Here is a 24383-nt window from a genome sequence, read left to right on the forward strand (position 1 = left end):
AATTGATGAAATTGTCTGTTATTTTTGTTTTTAATCAAAATCCAGTCCTTTGAAAAGATGGATACAATTAATAAACCTACACAGACAGGCTAACCAAGAAAATAGGATAGAAGACACAAATTACCAATATCAGAAATAAAAAAGGGGGCATCACTACTGACCCTCACAAACATTAAAAAGATAAAAAGGTAAGACTACAAATAACTCTATGCCTATGGAGTTTGACAACTTAGACAAAATAGACCAATTCCTAAGAAAAACCCAGAAACTATTAAAGTTCACTGAAGAAGAAATAGATAACCTAAATAGTCACATATCTATTTTTTTTTAAGTTTGTCGTTTAAAACCGTTTAACAAAAAAAACTTTAAGCCCAGATGGCTTTACTGGTGACTTCTAACAAACATCTAAGGAAGAAATAATACCAATTTCACACAAATATCCAGGAAATAAAAGATAAAATGTCCCAACTCATTTCATATGAAAATAGTATTATCTTGATACCAAAGCCAAACAAAACATTACAAGGAAACTACAGACCAATATCACCTATGAACGGAGATGCAAAAACCTTCAATAAAGTATTCAAAAATTAATCAATGGAATTCACCATATAAACAGAATAAAGAAAAAGCAGATGATCATCTCCACAGGGACAAAAAAAGCATTTGATAAATTTTAGCATCTATTCTTGATAAAAACATTAAACAAACTAGTGTTAAAAAGGAGACAGCAGGGATCCCTGGGTGGCGCAGCGGTTTGGCGCCTGCCTTTGGCCCAGGGCGCGATCCTGGAGACCCGGGATCGAATCCCACGTCAGGCTCCCGGTGCATGGAGCCTGCTTCTCCCTCTGCCTGTGTCTCTGCGCCTCTCTCTCTCTCTGTGACTATCATAAATAAATAAAAATTTAAAAAAAAAAAAAATTAAAAAAAAAAAAAGGAGACAGCAGGCCCTAAATAGAGACAGTTATGTTAAACCCCACCAAGACTTAATGCCTAACCTAATTGCAGCTTCAGTTTCTCCTAGAAATATAACCTTGACCAGCTAACCTGGAATTTCCTGGTCAGCACTAAGAGGTAACCACTGGTAGGATTCTCCTTAGGGAGGGTTACCTTGCCTAAAACAATATTCTTGGCTAATAATTTCTTTTTCTCTGTTCCCTCTCTGTCTTTAATTTTTTTTCATTTTTTGCAACTCGATAGAGCGCCTTTTTTATTTGATAGACGTGATGCTGTCCAATTAATGAATTGTTGGAATGGAGCCAATTTGATCTTTAAATTTATTCAGTTGAATTTTTGCTATTTACCAATAAGAATAGAAAACAGTTTCGTCCATCTAATAGAGCATCTACGAAAACGCTAGAGCTAACAAGATACCTTTTTTAAAAGATTTGTTTGAGAGAGAGAGAGAGAGAGAGAATGGGTGGGAGAGGCAGAGGGAAAGGGAGAAGGAATCTCAAGCAGACTCCATGCTGAAGGTGGAGCCTGATACAGGGCTTAAGATCATGACCTCAATGAAAACCAAGAGTCTGACACCTTACCAAATGCACCACCTAGGTGCCCCAAAAGCTAACAAGATAATTAATACTGAGAAAGTTAATAAATCCCCCTTAAGATCAAGAAGAAAATAAGGATGTGCATTCTTATCATTCCTATTCAACAGCTACAGAGCAGTGCTTAGGGGAAATTTATATCATTAAATGCTTACATTAGAAAACACAAAAGATCTTTTTTTTTAACACAAAAGATCTTAATTGAATAGTCTAAGCTTTCACTTTAATAAAACTAGACAAGGGATCCCTGGGTGGCGCAGCGGTTTGGCGCCTGCCTTTGGCCCAGGGCGCGATCCTGGAGACCCGGGATCGAATCCCACATCGGGCTCCCGGTGCATGGAGCCTGCTTCTCCCTCTGCCTGTGTCTCTGCCTCTCTCTCTCTCTGTGACTATCATAAATAAATAAAAATAAAAATAAATAAAACTAGACAAAAAATAGCAAATGAAGTTCAAAGTAAGTAAAATGAAAAATAAAGAAATCAATCATTTTTAAAATATTACTTGACACACAATGTTACATTACTGTCAGGAGTGTACAGCATAGTGATTACACAAGTCTATACATTATGCTATGCTGACCAAAAGTATAGCTACCATTTGTTACCTTACAACACTATTACAATACCATTGACTATATTCCATATGCTATACATTTTATTTTTTTTTTTTTTTTTTTTTTTAAATTTTTATTTATTTATGATAGTCACAGAGAGAGAGAGAGAGAGGCAGAGACACAGGCAGAGGGGGAAGCAGGCTCCATGCACCGGGAGCCCGATGTGGGATTCGATCCCTGGCCTCCAGGATCGCGCCCTGGGCCAAAGGCAGGCGCCAAACCGCTGCGCCACCCAGGGATCCCCATATGCTATACATTTTAATCCAAAGACTTATTCATCCTATAACTAGAAGCCTCTATCTCACACTCCTCTTCAACCATTTTCCCATCTTCCAGTCTCCCCTCCTCTGGCAACCATCAGCATGATTTCTGTATTTATGCTTTGTTTCTGCTTTTTGTTTCTCTGTTCACTTGTTTTGTTTTTTGGATTCCACATATAAGTGAAAACCATATAGCATTTGTCTTTCCCTGTCTCATATTTCACTAAGCATAAATCCTCTAGGTCTTTTCATATTGCTGCAAATGGCAAGATCTCATTCATTTTTAAGAGGGAATAACAGTCCATTGTATACATAGATCACATCTTCTTTTTCTCCACTTACTTATTACATTTGGACTTTTAAGAAACATATAACAACAGAGGTGCTGGGGTATCTTGGTTGGTTGAGCATCTGACTCTTGGTTTCAACTCTGGTCATGATCACATGGGTCGTGGATGGAGCCCTGTGTCAGGATCAGTGCTTGGTGAGGAGTCTGCTTGAGATTCTCTTCCTCTGCCCTCCCCCAACTCAATGCTCTAATAAAAATAAATAAATCTTTTTAAAAAAACATATAACATCAGATAGACTATTATTATAGTGGAAAAATCTATTCTAGTTTTTGGGAAGCATATGTGTGACAAACTATCTTGCTTCTAGTCTCCAAGACTTTACTAAGAGTTTATCAAAAAGTAGGCTCTGATCTATGGTATCCTGAGCCTAGAGGTTTTGGATGGTTTGATTACTGTAGAACAATTTAAAGTGGATGAACTTAACTCCCAGCTGTTTTCTTTCTGGAATGAACTAATCATTTTAAAGTTACATAGTCCACTGCAAAAAAACTCAATTCCTTAAGCTTTGTGATCTATTCAGTCTCTGGAAAACATAGTAAAAAAAGTAATTTTCTGTGCAATAAGGATGAACTTATTAGTATATGCCAAATATTATTTTTTAGAGTGACATCATATTCCTTATTTATTTAAAGTAACACTACAAAAGCATGCCAGTCCTTTATCAACACATTTTGTGGAGGTGGAGAAAAATCAGGGCCATTCCACCTCAAGATCAGCATTAGCACAAGTACAGCCATCCCAGACCCCTGTGAATAAGAGCTGAAATTTACATTACTTCATTTACAGGAAGAAAACAGCATACAGCTTAACATCCTAGAAAATAAGAAGAGAGCCCAAGCCAAGGGCAGGAAGCCCCTATTAGAATAAGAACAGAGACCAAGCCAAGGGCAGGAAGCCCCTATTAGAATAAAAACAGAGCTCAATGCCCTTGAAAGCCCCATATCAAAATGTAAACAGAACTTGAGATATTCCTCCACCCCTTCTGAAAATCCCCTAGACCAGCCTATAAAAAACCCAGCTGTAACCCACTTTCGGGGTCCAAGTCCCTGCTCAGCTGTGTCGGGTATACTTGGACCCAAGCTCGAGCATGTAAATAAACCCTCCTGTGTTTGCATCAGTGTCAGCTCCATGGTGGTTTCTCAGATTCGCAATCTTAGGCACAAAAATTTTGGCTTAATTACTTATACATAAGCCTTTTCTCTGGCTTAAAACTTCAGTAAGAGTAAACACATCAAGACCACAATACTATCTATTTTAGATATGCAATCAATTTATTTAACTTTCTAATTTATGTACCTAGAATTATGGATAAATAGCTAATTTTGAGGTGTATGTGTATGCACATATATATTAAGTCTAGAGTTGGAAGAAGACTGGGTAGAAGCACAAAGTTTTGTGGTTGAAATATATGCAGGATTCTACAGGACAAAGTAAAAATGTGAATCACTGCAACACTATTTACAACAGCTAAGATGTGAAAACCACCATAAATGTCCATTGACAGATGAATGGACAAAGAAAAGGTAGTATATACACACAATGGAATATTATTTAGCTTGTTAAAAAGGAGGAATTTCTACAATATTTAAAACATGAACAAACATTGAGGACATTATGCTAGGTGAAAGAAGCCAGGCACAAAAAGACAAATACTGCGTAATTCCAATACTGTATATAAGGTGTCAACTCATAGAAACAAAGAATAGTACGGTGATTGCTAAGGGCTGGGGAGAAGGAGACTAAATATAAATTATAACAAAAAGCAGTACACATAATGTGTATGTTCCATGTTCACTTTAATGACTACTTCATAAGGTAGTAACTACTCTTAACTATGGAGACTACTTCTGAATCATTCTGATCCACGCAGAGCTGTAGTCAATTCCTTAACACAACTCTTTATATTTGATATTGATTAAAAATTAAAACGGGTAAGAGGGTCCCCTTTTGTTGCATCCTCGCCAACATTTGTTTCCTGTCTTGTTAATTTTAGCCATTCTGACTGGTGTAAGGTGGTATCTCATTGAGGTTTTGAGGTTTTGATTTGTATTTCCCTGATGCCAAGTGATGTGAAACATTTTTTCATGTTGGCCATTGGGATGACTTCTCTAGAGAAATTTCTGTTCATGTCTTCTGCCATTTGTTGTTCGGGTTATTTGTTCTTTGGGTGTTGAGTTTGATAAGTTTTTTTACAGATCTTGCATACTAGTCCTTTATCTGATGTCACTTGCAAATATCATCTCCCAGTATGTAGATTGCATTTTAGTTTTGTCAACTGTTTCCTCTGCTATGCAAAACCTTTTTATCTTAATTAAGTCCCAGTACTTCATTTTTGCTTTTGTTTTCCTTGCCTTTAAAGGTGTGTCTATGATACTCTACATAGAAAACCCAAAAGACTCCACCCCAAGATTGCTAGAACTCATACAGCAATTCGGTAGCATGGCAGGATACAAAATCAATGCCCAGAAATCAGTGGCATTTCTATACACTAACAATGAGACTGAAAAGAGAAATTAAGGAGTCAATCCCATTTACAATTGCACCCAAAAGCAGAAGATACCTAGGAATAAACATAACCAAAGAGGTAAAGAATCTATACCCTAAAAAATATAGAACACTTCTGAAAGAAATTGAGGAAGACACAAAGAGATGGAAAAATAATCCATGCTCATGGATTGGAAGGATTAATATTGTGAAAATGTCCATGTTACCCAGGGCAGTTTACACATTTAATGCAATCCCTATCAAAATACCATGGACTTTCTTCAGAGAGTTGGAACAAATTATTTTAAGATTTGTATGGAATCAGAAAAGACCCTGAATACCAGGGGAATTTTAAAAAAGAAAACCAGAGCTGAGGCATCACAATGCCAGATTTCAGATTTCAGACCACAAAGCTGTGGTCTTCAAGACAGTGTGGTACTGGCACAAAAACTGACAGATAGATCGATGGAACAGAATAGAGAATCCAGAAGAGGACCATCAACTTTATGGTCAACTAATATTCAACAAAGCAGGAAAGACTATCCACTGGAAAAAAGTCTCTTCAATAAATGGTGCTGGGAAAATTAGACATCCACATGCAGAAGAATGAAACTAGACCACTCTCTTGCACCATACACAAAGATAAACTCAAAATGCATGAAAGATTTTTTTTTTAAGATTTAATTTATTTATTCATAAGAGACCCAGAGAGAGGCGGGGGGGAGGGGGGGACGGCAGACACACAACCAGAGGGAGAAGCAGGCTCTATGCTGGGAGCCTGACACAGAACTTGATCCCGGGTCTCCAGGATCACACCCTGGGCTGCAGGCGGCTCTAAACCACTGCACCACCAGGGCTGCCCTGGATGAAAGATCTTAATGTGAGACAAGATTCCATCAAAATCCTAAAGAAGAACACAGGCAACACCCTTTTTGAACTTGGCCACAGCAACTTCTTGCAAGATTCATCCATGAAGGCAAGAGAAACAAAAGCAAAAATGAACTCTTGGGACTTCATCAAGATAAGAAGCTTTTGCACACCAAAGGATACCATCAACAAAACTCAAAGACAAGCTACAGAATGGGAGAAGATATTTGCAAATGACCTATCAGATAAAGGGTTAGTTTCCAAGATCTATAAAGAACTTCTTAAACTCAACAGCAAAGAAACAAACAATCCAATCATGAAATGGGCAAAAGACATGAACAGAAATCTCAGAAAGGAAGACATAGACATGGCCAACAAGCACATGAGGAAAGGCTCCGCATCACTTGCCATCAGGGAAATACAAATCAAAACCACAATGAGATACCACCTCACACCAGTGAGAATGGGGAAAATTAACAAGGCAGGAAACTACAAATGTTGGAGAGGATGTGGAGAAAGGGGAACCCTCTTGCACTGTTGCTGGGAATGTGAACTGGTGCAGCCACTCTGGAAAACTGTGTGGAGGTTCCTCAAAGAATTAAAAATAGATCTGCCCTACGACCCAGCAATTGCACTGTTGGGGATTTACCCCAAAGATACAGATGCAATGAAACGCCGGGACACCTGCACCCCGATCTTACAGCAGCAATGTCCACAATAGCCAAACTATGGAAGGAGCCTCGGTGTCCATCGAAAGATGAATGGATAAAGAAGATGTGGTCTATGTATACAATGGAATATTACTCAGCGATTAGAAATGACAAATACCCACCATTTGCTTCGACGTGGATGGAACTGGAGGGTATTATGCTGAGTGAAGTAAGTCAATCGGAGAAGGACAAATATTATATGGTCTCATTCATTTGGGGAGTATAAAAAATAGTGAAAGGGAATAAAGGGGAAAGGAGAAAAAAATGAGTGGGAAATATCAGAAAGGGAGACAGAACATGAGAGACTCCTAACTCTGGGAAACGAACTAGGGATGTTGGAAGGGGAGGTGGGCGGGAGGTGGGGGTGACTGGGTGACGGGCACTGAGGTGGGCACTTGATGGGATGAGCACTGGGTGTTATTCTATATGTTGGCAAATTGAACACCAATAAAAAATAAATTTAAAAAAATTTTAAAAAGGTGTGTCTAGCAAGACATTGCTTTGGCTGAGGTCATAGAGTTTGCTGCCTATGTTCTCCTCTAGGATTTTGATGGATTCCTGTCTCACATTTAGGTCTTTCATCCATTTTGAGTTTATCTTTGTGTATGGTGTAAGAAAATGGTCCAGTTTCATTCTTCTGCATGTGGCTGTCCAATTTTCCCAGCACCATTTATTGAAGAAATTGTCCCAATGTTCATAGCAGCAATGTCCAAAATAGTCCAACTGTGGAAAGAAGCAAGATATCCATCGACAGATGAATAAAGAAGATGTGGCATGCATACACACACATACATACACACACACACAATGGAATATTAGCCATCAGAAAGGACGAATACCATTTACAGCGATATGGATTAAACTGAAGGGTATTATGTTGAGTGAAATAAGTCAATCAGTGAAAGATAATTATCATATGGTTTCACTTACATGTGAAATATAAGAAACAGTGCAGAGGATCATATGGTAACTGAAGGAAAACTGAATGGGAAGTCATCAGAGAGGGAGAAAAACCATGAGAGACTCTTAACTATAGGAAACAAACTGAAAGTTGCTGGAAGGGAGTGGGGAGGGTAATTTGGTGATGGGCATTAAGAAGGGCATGTGGGGGGATCCCTGGGTGGTGCAGCGGTTTGGCGCCTGCCTTTGGCCAGGGCACGATCCTGGAGACCCGGGATCGAATCCCACGTCGGGCTCCCAGTGCATGGAGCCTGCTTCTCCATCTGCCTGTGTCTCTGCCTGTCTCTCTCTCTCTGTGACTATCATAAATAAATAAAAATTTTAAAAAATGTTTAAAAAAAAAAAAGAAGGGCATGTGGAAAAAAAAGGGCATGTGATGTGCTGAGCACTGGGTGTTATATATTCAACTGATAAGTTATCGAACAACTACATCTGAAACTAAGTATGTACTATATGTTGGCTAATTGAATTTAAATTAAAAAGGGTAAACTAACAAATACATATTCATATATGATCATGTTTTCAAGAAGCTAGTCTTTGTGGAAGTATACAGGAAAGGGGACTTTCAGTAAGTTGTTGATGGAAACTGGGAGGTTTATGGCTATCGCTTTGGAAAGCACCCCGGTGAGCTGTAGAAAGGCATTTGTAAGAATAGATTGTGAAGCATCAAAGGATAACTCTAAAAGAAGTGGGCATTTTCTAAATTAACTTAAACTCTGTCTTTCAGTAGAAGAGTCCAGGGCCAGATGGCTTCCCAGGGGAATTTTATCAAACGTTTAAAGAAGAAACCATACCTATTCTCCTAAAGCTGTTTGGAAAGATAGAAAGAGATGGAGTACTTCCAAATTCGTTCTATGAGGCCAGCATCACCTTAATTCCAAAACCAGACAAAGACCCCACCAAAAAGGAGAATTACAGACCAATATCCCTGATGAACATGGATGCAAAAATTCTCAACAAGATACTAGCCAATAGGATCCAACAGTACATTAAGAAAATTATTCACCATGACCAAGTAGGATTTATCCCTGGGACACAAGGCTGGTTCAACACCCGTAAAACAATCAATGTGATTCATCATATCAGCAAGAGAAAAACCAAGAACCATATGATCCTCTCATTAGATGCAGAGAAAGCATTTGACAAAATACAGCATCCATTCCTGATCAAAACTCTTCAGAGTGTAGGGATAGAGGGAACATTCCTCGACATCTTAAAAGCCATCTATGAAAAGCCCACAGCAAATATCATTCTCAATGGGGAAGCACTGGGAGCCTTTCCCCTAAAATCAGGAACAAGACAGGGATGTCCACTCTCACCACTGCTATTCAACATAGTACTGGAAGTCCTAGCCTCAGCAATCAGACAACAAAAATACATTAAAGGCATTCAAATTGGCAAAGAAGAAGTCAAACTCTCCCTCTTCGCCAATGACATGATACTCTACATAGAAAACCCAAAAGACTCCACCCCAAGATTGCTAGAACTCATACAGCAATTCGGTAGCATGGCAGGATACAAAATCAATGCCCAGAAATCAGTGGCATTTCTATACACTAACAATGAGACTGAAGAAAGAGAAATGAAGGAGTCAATCCCATTTACAATTGCACCCAAAAGCAGAAGATACCTAGGAATAAACCTAACCAAAGATACCCTCAAAGCTATAGAATACTTCTGAAAGAAATTGAGGAAGACACAAAGAGATGGAAAAATATTCCATGCTCATGGATTGGCAGAATTAATATTGTGAAAATGTCAATGTTACCCAGGGCAGTATACACGTTTAATGCAATCCCTATCAAAATACCATGGACTTTCTTCAGAGAGTTAGAACAAATTATTTTAAGATTTGTGTGGAATCAGAAAAGACCCCGAATAGCCAGGGGAATTTTAAAAAAGAAAACCATATCTGGGGGCATCACAATGCCAGATTTCAGGTTGTACTACAAAGCTGTGGTCATCAAGACAGTGTGGTACTGGCACAAAAACAGACACATAGATCAGTGGAACAGAATAGAGAACCCAGAAGTGGACCCTGAACTTTATGGTCAACTAATATTCGATAAAGGAGGAAAGACTATCCATTGGAAGAAAGACAGTCTCTTCAATAAATGGTGCTGGGAAAATTGGACATCCACATGCAGAAGAATGAAACTAGACCACTCTCTTGCACCATACACAAAGATAAACTCAAAATGGATGAAAGATCTAAATGTGAGACAAGATTCCATCAAAATCCTAGAGAAGAACACAGGCAACACCCTTTTTGAACTCGGCCACAGTAACTTCTTGCAAGATACATCCACGAAGGCAAAAGAAACAAAAGCAAAAATGAACTATTGGGACTTCATCAAGATAAGAAGCTTTTGCACAGCAAAGGATACAGTCAACAAAACTCAAAGACAACCTACAGAATGGGAGAAGATATTTGCAAATGACATATCAGATAAAGGGCTAGTTTCCAAGATATATAAAGAACTTATTAAACTCAACACCAAAGAAACAAACAATCCAATCATGAAATGGGCAAAAGACATGAAGAGAAATCTCACAGAGGAAGACATAGACATGGCCAACATGCATATGAGAAAATGCTCTGCATCACTTGCCATCAGGGAAATACAAATCAAAATCACAATGAGATACCACCTCACACCGGTGAGAATGGGGCAAATTAACAAGGCAGGAAACAACAAATGTTGGAGGGGATGTGGAGAAAGGGGAACCCTCTTACACTGTTGGTGGGAATGTGAACTGGTGCAGCCACTCTGGAAAACTGTGTGGAGGTTCCTCAAAGAGTTAAAAATAGACCTGCCCTACGACCCAGCAACTGCACTATTGGGGATTTACCCCAAAGATACAGATGCAGTGAAACGCCGGGACACCTGCACCCCGATGTTTATAGCAGCAATGGCCACGATAGCCAAACTGTGGAAGGAGCCTCGGTGTCCAACGAAAGATGAGTGGATAAAGAAGATGTGGTTTATGTATACAATGGAATATTACTCAGCTATTAGAAATGACAAATACCCACCATTTGCTTCAACGTGGATGGAACTGGAGGGTATTATGCTGAGTGAAGTAAGTCAGTCGGAGAAGGACAAACATTATATGTTCTCATTCATTTGGGGAATATAAATAATAGTGAAAGGGAAAATAAGGGAAGGGAGAAGAAATGTGTGGGAAATATCAGAAAGGGAGACAGAACGTAAAGACTGCTAACTCTGGGAAACGAACTAGGGGTGGTAGAAGGGGAGGAGGGCAGGGGGTGGGAGTGAATGGGTGACGGGCACTGGGTGTTATTCTGTATGTTAGTAAATTGAACACCAATAAAAAATAAATAAATAAATAAATAAATAAATAAATAAATAAATAAATAAATAAATAAATAAAAAGAAATGACAAATACCCACCATTTGCTTCAACGTGGATGGAACTGGAGGGTATTATGCTGAGTGAAGTAAGTCAGTCGGAGAAGGACAAACATTATATGTTCTCATTCATTTGGGGAATATAAATAATAGTGAAAGGGAATATAAGGGAAGGGAGAAGAAATGTGTGGGAAATATCAGAAAGGGAGACAGAACGTAAAGACTCCTAACTCTGGGAAACGAACTAGGGGTGGTAGAAGGGGAGGAGGGCGGGGGGTGGGAGTGAATGGGTGACGGGCACTGGGGGTTATTCTGTATGTTAGTAAATTGAACACCAATAAAAAATTAAAAAAAAAAAGAATAGAAATAAAACCCAAAGAAAAGTACTATCTTCACAATGGCATAAAAAAGGTGATGGTGCCATTTGGTTCATGATGCTAAATATTCCAAAAGCCTTTGATGGTATGATATGGACAAGAAAAATATTAATAAAACAACCACATAACACCATTAAAACTCAGAAAAACATTATTTAAGTTTTTATTTAAATTTCAGTTAACATACATTATAATATTAGTTTCAGGTGTACAACATACTGATTCAACACTTACATAAAACACCCAGTGCTCACACAATAAGTGCCCTCCTTAATCCCCATCACCTATTTAACCCTCCCCTCTTGTAACTATCGGTTTTTTCTCTTTAGTTAAGAGTCTCCCTTCTTGGTTTTCTCTTTTATTCCCCCTATGTTCAGTTTTGTTTCTAAAGTCCACATATGAGTGAAATCATAGGGTATTTGTCATTCTCTTATAGGCTTATTTTGTTTAGCATGACAGTTCCTAGCTCCACCCATGTCATTGCAAACGGCAATCTTTCTTATAACTTTTTAAGGAACCTCTGTATTGTTTTCAAGAATAGCGGCACCAGCTTGCATTCCTACCAACCATGTAAGAGGGTTCCCCTTTCTCCAAATCCTTGCAACACCTGTTGTTTCCTGTATTGTTAATTTTAGCCATTCTGACTGGTGTGAGGTGATACCTCATTGTAGTTTTGACAGGTGTCAGGTGATATCTCGTTGTAGTTTTGATTTGTATTTCCCTGATGGAAAGTGATGACTTACATCTTTTCATGTGTCTGTTGGCCATCTGTTGGTCTTCTTTGGAAAAATGTCTATTCATGTCTTCTGCAGCTTGCTTTTCCTCAGGAACCATGCTGCTCAGCGTTCAGCTTGTTCTGCTGCCACTTTCGCCTTTCTTCCTGTCTTTTCTGAGCCTGTTCTATTGCCTATGCAACTTCAGCAGCAATATCCATATCCATATCCACTTCTACTTTCAAACCACACAAACCTTTAAGTTTATTGTTAAATGAATCTGTACTTTCCACTAATTTCCTTATTTTTCCTGGTGTTGTTCCTCTATTTGAAGTTCTGCTTCTAGTTTTCCCTGATGAACTGTTAAGTACTGGTCCTATCCTTCGAAGACCCGCATTCTAGCTGTTGTGACAATTGACTGAAAGTCTGGCACCACACTCTCACTAAGGATTTCACTGATGAGGTGGTGGTTTCTCTGGAAATGAGTTGTGGCTGTATGCTTCACTGAAAAGCCATTACTGTAATCACCTGGATCTTCAGCAGGCTGAATATTCATGTAAAGTTCTCTTTTCTCCATGCAAGTCTGTCTCTTAGACTTTCTTCCTCTAGAGCAGCTTCTGCATGACTTTGCATATATGTAAGCAAGTTATGTGGGGGAATTATGATAGGCCTTCATAGATTAATTGTACTCTATCTTTTCTGCTTCATCTTTATTTAAATCGTCTTGTTTTTCTTCATTAGTGAGATCTTGCCAAATGCTACCAATAAACTTGCCAATCTCCCACAAATTTAGGTGAGGATTGGAGGCTTTTACTTTGTCCCAGACTTTTCTGCTGTACCTCAGGTAGGGCATCAGTGACTTATCTGGTGGCTTTGGGGGTTTCGGAATCATAATACTAGAGGATGCCATGACCTGCCTTGGTGCCTGGGTTACCTCCCAGCCTGTAGTTATATGTGAGATGACTGTATGGATGGTATGCTGAGCATTTGTTTGCAGGAGCTGGGTTGGGAGGTGGGGCATAAGATGGTCTCTTTGATATTTTGGGGTATTAATTTCTCTGTTCCTTAAGGATGAATCTGAGATACCTCAGGCAGAAAAAGCACCCACAGCTCTGGCCTTATTACCCCAACATCTTTATCCATTCATCTATACATGGACACTTGTCTATTATAAATAATGCTGCAATAAACATAGAAGTGCCTATATCTTTTTGAATTCATATTTTCATTTTCTTTGGGCAAATACCTAGTAATGGAACTACTGGATTATATGATAATTTTATTTTTAATTTTTTGAATAAACTTCATACTGTTTTTCACAGTGGCTGCACCAATGTGCATTTCTACCATCTGTGCATGAGGGTTCCTTTTTCTCCACATCCTTGCCAAAACTTATTTATTGTCTTTTGGGTACTAGCCATTTTGACAGGTGTAAGGTTGTATCTCATGATTTTGATTTGCATTTCCCTGATGATTAGTGATGAACATCTTTTGTATCTGTTTGCAATCTCCATGTCTTCTTTAGAAAAGTGTCCGTTCAGGCCCTCTATCCATTTTTTAATCAGATTATTTGGGGTTTTTTTGTGTGTTGAGTTGTATAAGTTCTTTATATACTTTGGATATTAATGCCTTTTTAGATATATCATTTCTAGGTATCTTTTCCCATTGAATAGGTTTCCTTTTCATTTTGTTGATGGTTTCCTTTGCTGCACAAAACCTTTTTATTTTGGTATAGTCCCAACAGTTTATTTTTGCTTTGGTTTCCCCTGCTTGAGCAAACACGTCTAGAAAAATGTTGCTAGGGCTGATGTCAAAGACGTTACTGCCTGTTTTTTCTTCTAAGGAGTTTTATGGTTTCAGGTCTCACATTTAGGTCCTTAATCCATTTTGAGGTTCATTTTTTGAAATGTAGCTGTCCAGTTTTCCCAGCACCATTTACTGAATAGACTCTTTTTCTCGTTGGATATTCTTGCCTCCTTTGTTGTATAGTAATTGCCCATATAAGCATGGGTATACTTCTGGGATCTCAATTCAATTCCATTGACAAATCAATGATTTTTTTAAAAAAGATTTATTTATTTGAGAGAGAGACAGAGAGAACAAGCAGGCAGAGGTGGGAGGGGGCAGAGGGAGTAGGAGGGAGAATCTCAAGCAGACTCTGCACTGAGCATGGAGCCCAATGCAGGGCTTAATCTCATGACCCTGAGATCCTGACCTGAGCCAAAACCTGAGTCCAACACTTTTTTTTTAAATTTATTTATGATAGTCACAGAGAGAGAGAGAGAGAGGCAGAGACACAGGCAGAGGGAGAAGCAGGCTCCATGCACCGGAAGCCCGACGTGGGATTCAATCCCGGGTCTCCAGGATCGCGCCCTGGGCCAAAGGCAGGTGCCAAACTGCTGCGCCACCCAGGGATCCCCCGAGTCCAACACTTAACCACCTGTATCACCCAGGTGCCTCAATGATATTTTTAATTAAGAAAAGCAGACAAAAAAAAGAAAAAAAGAAAAGCAGATGAAATAAAAAGTTGACTCTTTAAAAGGATGAATATAATTGATAAACCTCTAGCTATACAAACCAAGAAAAAAAAAAGAGGAAACAAACTGCCAACATGAGAAATGAAAGTGGGGCTAACAAAACAACCCTGCAGACATTAAAAATACAAAAAGGGGATACTATGAATAACTCTATAAATTTGACATGGAGTTGGATTAGACCAATTGTCTGAAAGATTCCAAATAATAAAAGCCATTCAAAAAGAAGTAGGTAACTTGAACAGTTCTATATCAACTAAATAAATTTAACTTATAGTTATAAACCTCCCAACAAAGAAAACACCAGGTTGGCATGGTTTTACTGGCAAGTTTTACTAAATATTTATAGAAGAATTAAATTATAATGAACGTTCTACCAATTTAAATGAATAATTTGATGAGGTTTGACATATATGACTATCTTACAGGATAAAAAGCAGAAAATTTATGTCTGAGAGTTTATACATGTTCAAATGCATTACCTTACATAAAGCAATAAAGTGAGTAGGTTAAGTTCATAAATATTTTTCATGGTCCACTGATCAAAAGTCGTAAAACACAGACACGTTCTTTTACTAAAGCACTCACAACACTCCTTCCTTTTCCAACGTTACACACACACACACACACACACACATATTTTAAGGCAGGACTAACTAAAATTCATGCCTCCAAATAATTGTATAGTTGTGAAAGTAAAACTTGTAGTGTCAAATGAGGCCCCAGAGAGGTATAGTTTCAGGATTTGAAGACCAGATAGGATTTAAAAAGCAATAAGATAATGCTACCTACTCCCAGTCACATATTAACAGCCATTTCATAGTAGTAAAAGACAATGTTTTCTATCTCCCAGACCTCAAGAGCTCATTCTTACAGTCTTATCTTAGTAAATGATACTGCCTCTGTCTGGAATGCCCTTCTTCCTCTTTTCCACCAAGTAATATCCCTTCTTGCTTTGAAAATATTCCTCAAGACTCTTCCCCTCCTGATTCACTAATTCATTTACTCATTCAGAAATATTTATAAAGCACCTAATACATCTAGGTACTGTGGATACAGCAGCAAACAAAACAAAATCCCCTGTCTCAAAGAACTATGTCATTTTAAGGGAAGAATATGCACTAAACAAATAAATGAAAACCATGTAAAGTAGTAGATAAATGATATGAAGGAAAATTAAGCAGGAAGGGACATTAAACAAGGATGGTGTGCAGGAGATTTTTGTGTGCTATAAAGGGTTATCTGGAAGGATATTTGTGATGAGAAAAGGGAGAAAACCATATAGTGCCTATCTGTGGAGGTGGAGAAAGACATTTCAGACAGAGGGATCAGAAAGTGCAGAGACCCCAAGGAATACTTGGCATGTTTGGTACTAAGAGTAAGGGGTGGAATGGTAGAAGATGTGGTCCAAAAGGTAGCTTTATGTAAGCCATATTGAGGACCATTTAGATAAGAAGCCAATGGGAGCAGAAGAGCAACCTGATTCGACTTATCTTTTAAAAGGAGCATATGGATGTTGTATGGAGATTAGAATTTAAAAAGATACAAGGGTGGAAGCAGAAAAATCAGTTATGAGGGTATTGAAATAATCTAGTTCGGAGGTAATGGTTTATATCAGGTTGGTAGCAGTGGAAAGGATGAGGAGCAGCTTGGATATATTTAAAATTCTGTGGCTGTGGAGTGTGAGAGAAAGAGGAGACCTAGGGTATAAACGTTGGAGTAATGTCCTTTTGTAGGCAAGAGATGATGGAATCTAGTGCATAAGTGGAGGGGTTGATTTTGTATAAAAGCATAAACAATTTATCTATAGTAACAGGAAAGAAGATAGAGAAAACAGGCACAGATGCAAGTAGGTAAGTGTAGGAGTAGGAACTTTTGGAGGTTCACAACTGATGCCTTATCTTTTCTTAGTGAAAGGAGAAATGTGGAACTAAGAGTAAAAAGGAAAGATGCAATGAAGATTTAATGAGATAAAAGAGGCCAGGAAATAGTCATCCAAGGATATTCTTTCTGACCAAACTGACCCATATCCAGTGACTGACTTTACCAAATCCTAGCACCTCCACATAAATTCCTACTGTTGGATTCATTTTTCTTTAGCTGGTATATATTCAGCTACACTCTCTATTTGCTCTGGTTCCTTCAATAAATCCTCATACAAGGGGGGTACTCTATAGTTTACTAGAAAGAGAAATAATAGAGACAAACTATCCACTCCATTGTGAGGAGAAACCTCTACACCAAGAGGCATGGCTCTGTCACACCTCTCAAATCTGTGCTCTTCTTTCCATCTCCACTGCCACTGCCCTAGTTTAGAGGCCTTCATAATTTATCACTTGGGATTTTGTACCAGCCTCCTAACTCATCTCTTGACCTTTCTCCTCACCTATCTCCAGTCCACTGCTGATATGGAAATGTATTTAACTCCCCTGCTTAAAACCCTTATTATCCCTTTCCTTTTTCTCTTGAAGGACCTGCAAAATTTTCCAGCTGAATCTTTCACTCATGTCCTTCTCTTGCCTTACGTCCTATACCCTAGCCATGCCAAATTACATTTGATCCCTGAATACATCAAATCATTCAATTCCCCTGTGCATACTATTTCCTCTATCTGAAATGCTCAACAAGGTTTTTTTTTTTACCAATCATTAGAAACGTAACTCAAATGTCAACTTCTCAGTGTCACCACATGCAGAGGTGACCTCTTTTCTATGCTTACATGCCTCCCCCATAGCACTCATCTTACTATATCAAAAGTATTTATGTATCTAACTTCCCCACTATATATATTATTCATCTTTTATCATAAGCACTTAGCACAGTGCCTGGCACATAGTATATTAACAGATGTTTACTGAGTTAACTGTAGAATTTAAGAGATTAGAAATAGCAATAAAACAAAAATATAAGTTGACAGATGAAATACAAATAAAAATTCTTTAACATACTAAAACAAGATGTATTTCTATAAAGTGTTTTAGGACTAGGAAAAAAAACAGAAAATCTCAGTAATCTTAAGCAGAATCAACCTTTCACAAAGATGATAAAATGAGACCTGATGGAGTAAGGCATAGCATAGCAAACATCACTCTTTTTTCACCATGTATGTACAACAGATGGAATAAGCTTTACTCTGAAGTGTTTTTAAGGCAGATATTGATTCTAGAAAATAAGTCATCTGTAGACTTCTGCTCAGAACAGTAGAAATTTCCCAAAGTGTTATATAATATGCTCAATAAAGAGCAAATGTTGTCATATGTGTGGTCCTGCATTTACAAAGCACTTTCACATGTATTATCTCATTTAATTCTCACAACAATCTTGTCACGTAGGTTTTATTGTCCCTCTTTTACAGATAAAGAAATTGTGGCTCAGAGAATCATTAATCCAACACCACATAGTAAAAGAGTTAGAGGTAGAGCTAGGATTCTAACCCAAGTCTGTATGACTGTAAATCTATTATTCACTATACAGGCTGAGTTGACATTTTCATGGCTTCCCAACAAGTACACTAAAATGAAGCCAAGGAATTGTTGATATGGTTTGTGTTTTTTGGGGGGGGGGGTTGGGTTTTTTTTTTTGTATTTTTTGCCTTTTTTCCTCTTGTTTCTTCAGTCTAAATATTTTCTACTGACCTAGAAAATCACAGAATATGACCTTATTTGGAGAGTCTTTATAGAAGTAATCACATTAAAGCGAGGTCATTGTATTATTATAAAAAGGAGTAAATTTGCACAAAGAGATACACATAGAAGGGAGACAGTGTGAAGAGACATAGGTAAAAGGTGACCATCTACAAGCCAATGAAAGACATTTGGAATAAATCCTTCACTAAGGTTCTAGCATGCAAAAACTGGGAGACAATAAACCTCTGTTGTTTAAGCCACCCAGTCTGTAGTACTTTGTTATGGCAGTCCTAGAAAACTCATACTGATAAGCCTAGTAATTTTTGATTAAATGCCAGACACTGCATATTAAAAGTTGGAGAAGATCTGGATGATATTATCTTCCTTCAGAGAAGATTTACTTTTGTTCCTGCCAGGTGGTGAAGGACAGAACACATTAATCCTGCATGAGATTGAGCTGATTCAAAGCTATGCTTTACTCTTTGTGAGGAATGGCATTTTTATAGTTTATCCTTTCTCCTGGAGTTTAGCCCTTTGGGGATCCCAAATGAAAACCTGAGGTAATTACCAGTGTCCCTGCTCTTTGGCAGGCTCTAAACTCCAATTTCTGACTCTCCAGCACTGTGAAACTTGCTGAAAGCCCTGCTTAGCTACTCAGATATGTCCCTTTCTGCTTAATTTCTCAAATCCTTTGCCCTATGCCACCTAGAAATCAGCAAATGACACAAGAGAAAGGCAGTGTAAAATATTGGACTAAATTTATTGTAATTTCTATCTATGGCATCTTAGGCCCTCAAAGTCTTCATTATGATAGCCCTGAACTCCAATTTTTGTCTCTAAGCTCTGTGAGATGCTAAAACCTCTGCTCATCCTTTTTGTCTCTTAATTATTACTTTCAGATTGGCTTCTCAGTCTCTCTACCTATACCACTTATATTGGCAAATGCCTTCAAAGGAAATGTCACTCAGAATGTTGGGCTTACCTCAGTACATCTCTCTTCTCTGGGATTTAGAATTCTAGTTGCTTTGGTAGCTTTCTGATGCTTTCAAACAACTATTTTATAATTTTATCCAGCTTTTCTAGTTCTTCTTGAGGGATATTTAGCCTGATACAATTTAGTTTTTCAAAGCCAAAAGCACAAGTTCCCATATCCATGGTTTCTAATTCCATTGAAATGCTTGTCCTTGGTTCATCTCCTCATTCCAACATGTATTAATAAGCACATGGTAGGTGTCGATAACTCTGGGAAAACAGGGATCCCTGGGTGGCGCAGCGGTTTGGCGCCTGCCTTTGGCCCAGGGCGCGATCCCGGAGACCCGGGTTCGAATCCCACGTCGGGTTCCCGGTGCATGGAGCCTGCTTCTCCCTCTGCCTATGTCTCTGCCTCTCTCTCTCTCTCTGTGTGACTATCATAAATAAATAAAAATTAAAAAAAAAAACTCTGGGAAAACAAAAAGTCCTGTCTTTAAGAAATTCACAGTAAAATCAGTGGGGGTAAGACTACCAACATAAATAGTGAAAATACAATGCTGAAGTGTTTACAACTAGAGGTGTACAGAAGATACTATAAAGAAGAAATGAAAGTAACTATCTTCATCTGGTTGCAGGAATCAGTTATCACAGAATAGAAGATATATGAGGTAGGTCAAGAATATGCCAGGTTATTAAGGAGTGGGAGCAAGAGAAGAAAGGTACTTCAAGAGGAGGTAACATTTGAGTAAAGGTATGGCAGTACACATGGGAAACTACAATCAGTTTGGTACTGTTGGAACCAGATGAGTGATAGGGTGTGGTAGAACATAAAGGAGGTAATGTAGGCAGATTTCTGATTGTGGAGGGCTCTGTCTCTGCCCTAAAAGTTATTATTTAGGTAGTTTATGGATAATGAAATACCCAGAAGTAGAAATCTACCACATGTTCAGTCAGATTCATAGAGAACTCAACAACAGAAATTTAAGACTTCTTTAGTCAATGGCTTATAAATTCAAAGGCAGCATTATCATGCTTAAGCAATGTAGTAGGATTACTAAGCAATAAAGTCTGAGTCACCTGACTAGTTTATAAGAAAAAAAAATTCTGAAACACTGTAGTAAATACTACGTAGCTAAGAACTGAAATGATTCCTGAGCATATAAGCTCAGTTACCTATTAGAAAGTTCAACAAGCAACAACAAGAGTTCTAATTTTTCAGAGGCTATTTGTCAACTATTGCCCTTAATGACATTGCCATCAAACAGCAATCTATTAATGCCTACTTACTTGTGAGGCTAAATACCCAATTAAGTCTGATAGGAGTTTCCCCTTGGATTTAAAAATCTAAGATACCAGACAACACAGATAACTATCCCCCAAAGATACCAAGACAGCAGTATAAAAACACCAAACATCTGCATAAATTGACAAGAAAAAGTGTTTACATGATTTATGCCTCAGGGTGCCGTCACTTCTGTGACACTCAGGTCAACAGAGTTTAATGAAGAAGATGTGATTTCTAGCTCTCACAGGCTGACGGCAGCAAAAAGGGTTTGGCAGACAAAGGAGAGGGCATTTTTCCAGAAACGTGGAAATGAATGTGAAAACAGTCGAAGTAAGAGGATCCTGAACAAAGAAGAAGCCAGATTAGTTTCTCTAAGAAAAGCAAAGTCATGGATTGGGCTAAAGGAAGAGATGAGGAAAGAGAGAAGTGGGCCATGAAAGCACAGAGAGGGCTCATCCTCATTTCAGGCCCAAGGGCTTAATCTATATTTTTGCTGGCAAGTTACAATTCTGTAACTTAACATAAGCATACCCAACAACTACTAGTCAATCCTTTATTCCCCACAAAGGCCTCAACAACACTCTACAAGCATTTAAACAAATTATATCTACCAATCATTTACCAATGAAACAGCACTGAGAAAGCATAGTACATTGCCACTGCATACCACCATTTCACGATAGCAAGAAGGAAAACACTAGAACTTGTGCCATTTCAATTAGATTTCTGATACCAGAATCTAAATACGCAAGTTAGAATTTGGCCATAATACCAGTGCTGGCCCTCAAAAACAATCTAAAACAGTCAAAGGTTGGAGTTAGCTAGACCATAGTTCCAACCATCTCCAAAAGACTAACCACAATTTGGATTCCTATTCTTGCCAGGGGAGGAGGTGGAGAGCTAAAAATATAGGTGGAAGAAAGCAGGAAAGTTGAATCCCTGAAGAAAACTCACATCTTTAAGATTACATAATACTGCTCCTAAGTAATTGAACTGCAGCAGAAAAATTTCAAACACATTCCAACATGCCTCTAATTAAGATAGTTTTGGGAGGTTCCAGAATTATAGCTATCAAATATGATACCTAAGGAATTTATCAAGATTAAAATAATTACCAACTTTAACTCAGGGGAAAAACACAATGGAAAAATCAGGTTAATTAGAATACACTCATAATAATGTCAATTTGTTGACCTTTTTACAATTGCTACATCATTTAGAAACACCTGAATTACAATAGACACTGAATAAAATATAAAATTAGATATGATTCTTGTTCAGAGAGCTCAAATTAAGTGTCTGATAAACTTCATACTTCACCAGAGAAGTATGAAAATATACTACAACCATAAACTTCTTTTAAAATACAGCAAGAAATACTGGTAGGACATATGATAATGTGAAACGTCTAACGAGCAAGAATTTTTGTAGCATGTAAAAGCAAGCTGGGTACTCACATGAGGTATGTATTTTGAAATGTTTATGGATGGTTAACCAGAAAGGCTAATTTAACACCTACACATCAAATGCATGGAGACAGAGCTATGAAATATTTGCATTTACTACTCAAGTAAGAGGACCATCACAGTACTAGCATAAGAATGCAAGTTGGAATTAAATTAGATGAAATTTCACAATTAAAAGGATATGCAATCTCATTCCCTGAGAACTTAATTTACATAGGCTCTCTGAAAGGCTTTCAAAAATGAAATTCTGACTATAAAACTGCAAAGAAGGAGAAAATAATAAGTATCAAAAGAGCCATAAAAGTTCCTTATAATCTTAGATTTTAAAAATATATAACAAGAGCAATAGCATTTGTTTAGTATTTACTCTGTTAGGAACTATGCTACATGCTTAAAGTGTATTATCTCATTTAATCCTCAGAACAATCCTATAGGATTGTTGTTGTTCCTATTATTAGTAGCATTACTTTACAGATGAGGAAATGAAAGCTCAGAGGTTAAATAACAAATCTCAAATCACACATCTAGAAAAAAGTAGAGGTAATATTCAAACACAAGTCTCAAGCTGGCAAAACACTAAAAAAGCTAAGGTTCAGAATAACCTGAGTCTTAGAAAGAGATATACTCTGAGCATAAGAAATGGTTATTTCAAATTGCCATCAGAAATAAAAAGAAATGTAATGTTAAGTGACACAGAGAAAGGGAAAAAAATCCCTGCTTATATCCATGTATCCTCTAAGAAAATTGGAAGACCAATTAAGCGTACTTAAAATATTAGTAGAAAAAAATGAAAACAGAGACACGAGAAGAGATTAAGCAGCAGTTGTCCTAGAATAATCACATTCCGGGATACCGGAAAGACCTTGGGCTAAGATTTTCAAACTGCTGTCTAGACAGAATTGTGCATATTAAGAGAGGGAGAGAATTCTGGAGAGAGGCAAATGTAGTCTTGATTTTCAAAAAAGAAAAGAAAAGAAAAAGATAGTCATGTTTGTAAACTGGTGAATTTAATCTCAATTCTAAGCAAGTTGAATGGAACACATTATTACAGAAAAAGACTTCTGGTATGAGTAGAATGGTATTTTTCCCTACTTCTCCTAGCTAAACACAAGAATAAAACCTGGACATGGTACAAAAAAAAAAGAACTCTGAAAGGTGGTAAGAATAAACTGAACAGTTGTGGGGCTCCAGAACTAGAGAACAGTATACCAGGATGTCTTGCATACCTGCACCCAACAGAGAAAGGCCATTCAGACCCAATGTTTCCATATCCTCCACTCTAGGAAGAGATCAGCCCAGGTAGACTCATTCCTTCCTGAATCAAACAGGAGTACACTTAAAAACATTAGGCAAGCCCAACATCAACACTACACAGAATCAGTTGGGAGCTAAAGGGGTTCTGGACCTAATTCTAACATGTAGGGAAGGAGGGTGTTTTTATATCAACAATTTTCCAACACCAGGAGCCTGTTGGAGAATTCGAATTCAACTTAAGTCTGACACTATCTACCCAGAGATAGCATTAGATCCCACAGGTTCAGGTTTCTGTCTCAGGAGACTGCCCCTTTCCTCACTTCAGATGCAAATCACAAGTTCAGGTTGTCACTTGTGCTTCTGACCAACAGGCCAGAGGTTCTAGTGACCCTCTCTCTCCTTGGGTTTGATTAATTTGCTAGAAGTTCAAAGAACTCAGAGAAGCATTTTACTCACTAGATTACTGCTTTATTTTAAAAGGTTATAACCCAGGAACAGCCAGATGGAAGAGATGCACAGGGCAAGGTATGGGGAGAGGATGCAGAGCTTCTATGTCCTCCCTGAGCATGCTATTATCCCCACATCACTATGTGTTCACCAACCTAAAACATCAGTGAACCCTTTTGCTTTGTATTTATTTATTTGAGAGAGAGAGAGAGCACACACACATGAGAGGGGGCAGAGGGAGAGGGAGAAGCAGATTCCTGCTGAGCAGGAAGCCTGATGCAGAGCCTGATCCCAGGACCCTGAGACCATGGCCTGAGCCAAAGGCAGATGTTTAACTGACTGAGCCACCCAGGTGCCCCTGTTTTGGGGTTTTTATGGAAGTTTCTTTACATAGGCATGATTGATTAGATCGATGTCCATTAGTAACTGACTCAACCTCCAGCCCTTCTCTCCTTCCTGGAAATCAAGGGGTGGGATTGAAAATTCCAATCCTCTAATCATGGTTGGTTATCCTGGCAACCAGCTCTCACCCCTAGGTGCT

The 24383-nt window shown here is 38.2% G+C and overlaps 1 protein-coding gene and 1 pseudogene across 6 annotated transcripts in view; both read right to left on the bottom strand.

Annotated features, from left to right (window-relative positions):
* Positions 1 to 24383, bottom strand: part of EDA (ectodysplasin A) — a 429425-nt gene that overhangs the window by 319604 nt on the left and 85438 nt on the right. The gene's annotated exons all lie outside the window — the stretch shown is intronic.
* Positions 11606 to 13295, bottom strand: LOC144308254 (SWI/SNF-related matrix-associated actin-dependent regulator of chromatin subfamily E member 1 pseudogene; annotated as a pseudogene).

The sequence above is a fragment of the Canis aureus genome, chromosome X (assembly GCF_053574225.1).
Source record: "Canis aureus isolate CA01 chromosome X, VMU_Caureus_v.1.0, whole genome shotgun sequence".
Classification (NCBI taxonomy): Eukaryota; Metazoa; Chordata; class Mammalia; order Carnivora; family Canidae; genus Canis; species Canis aureus.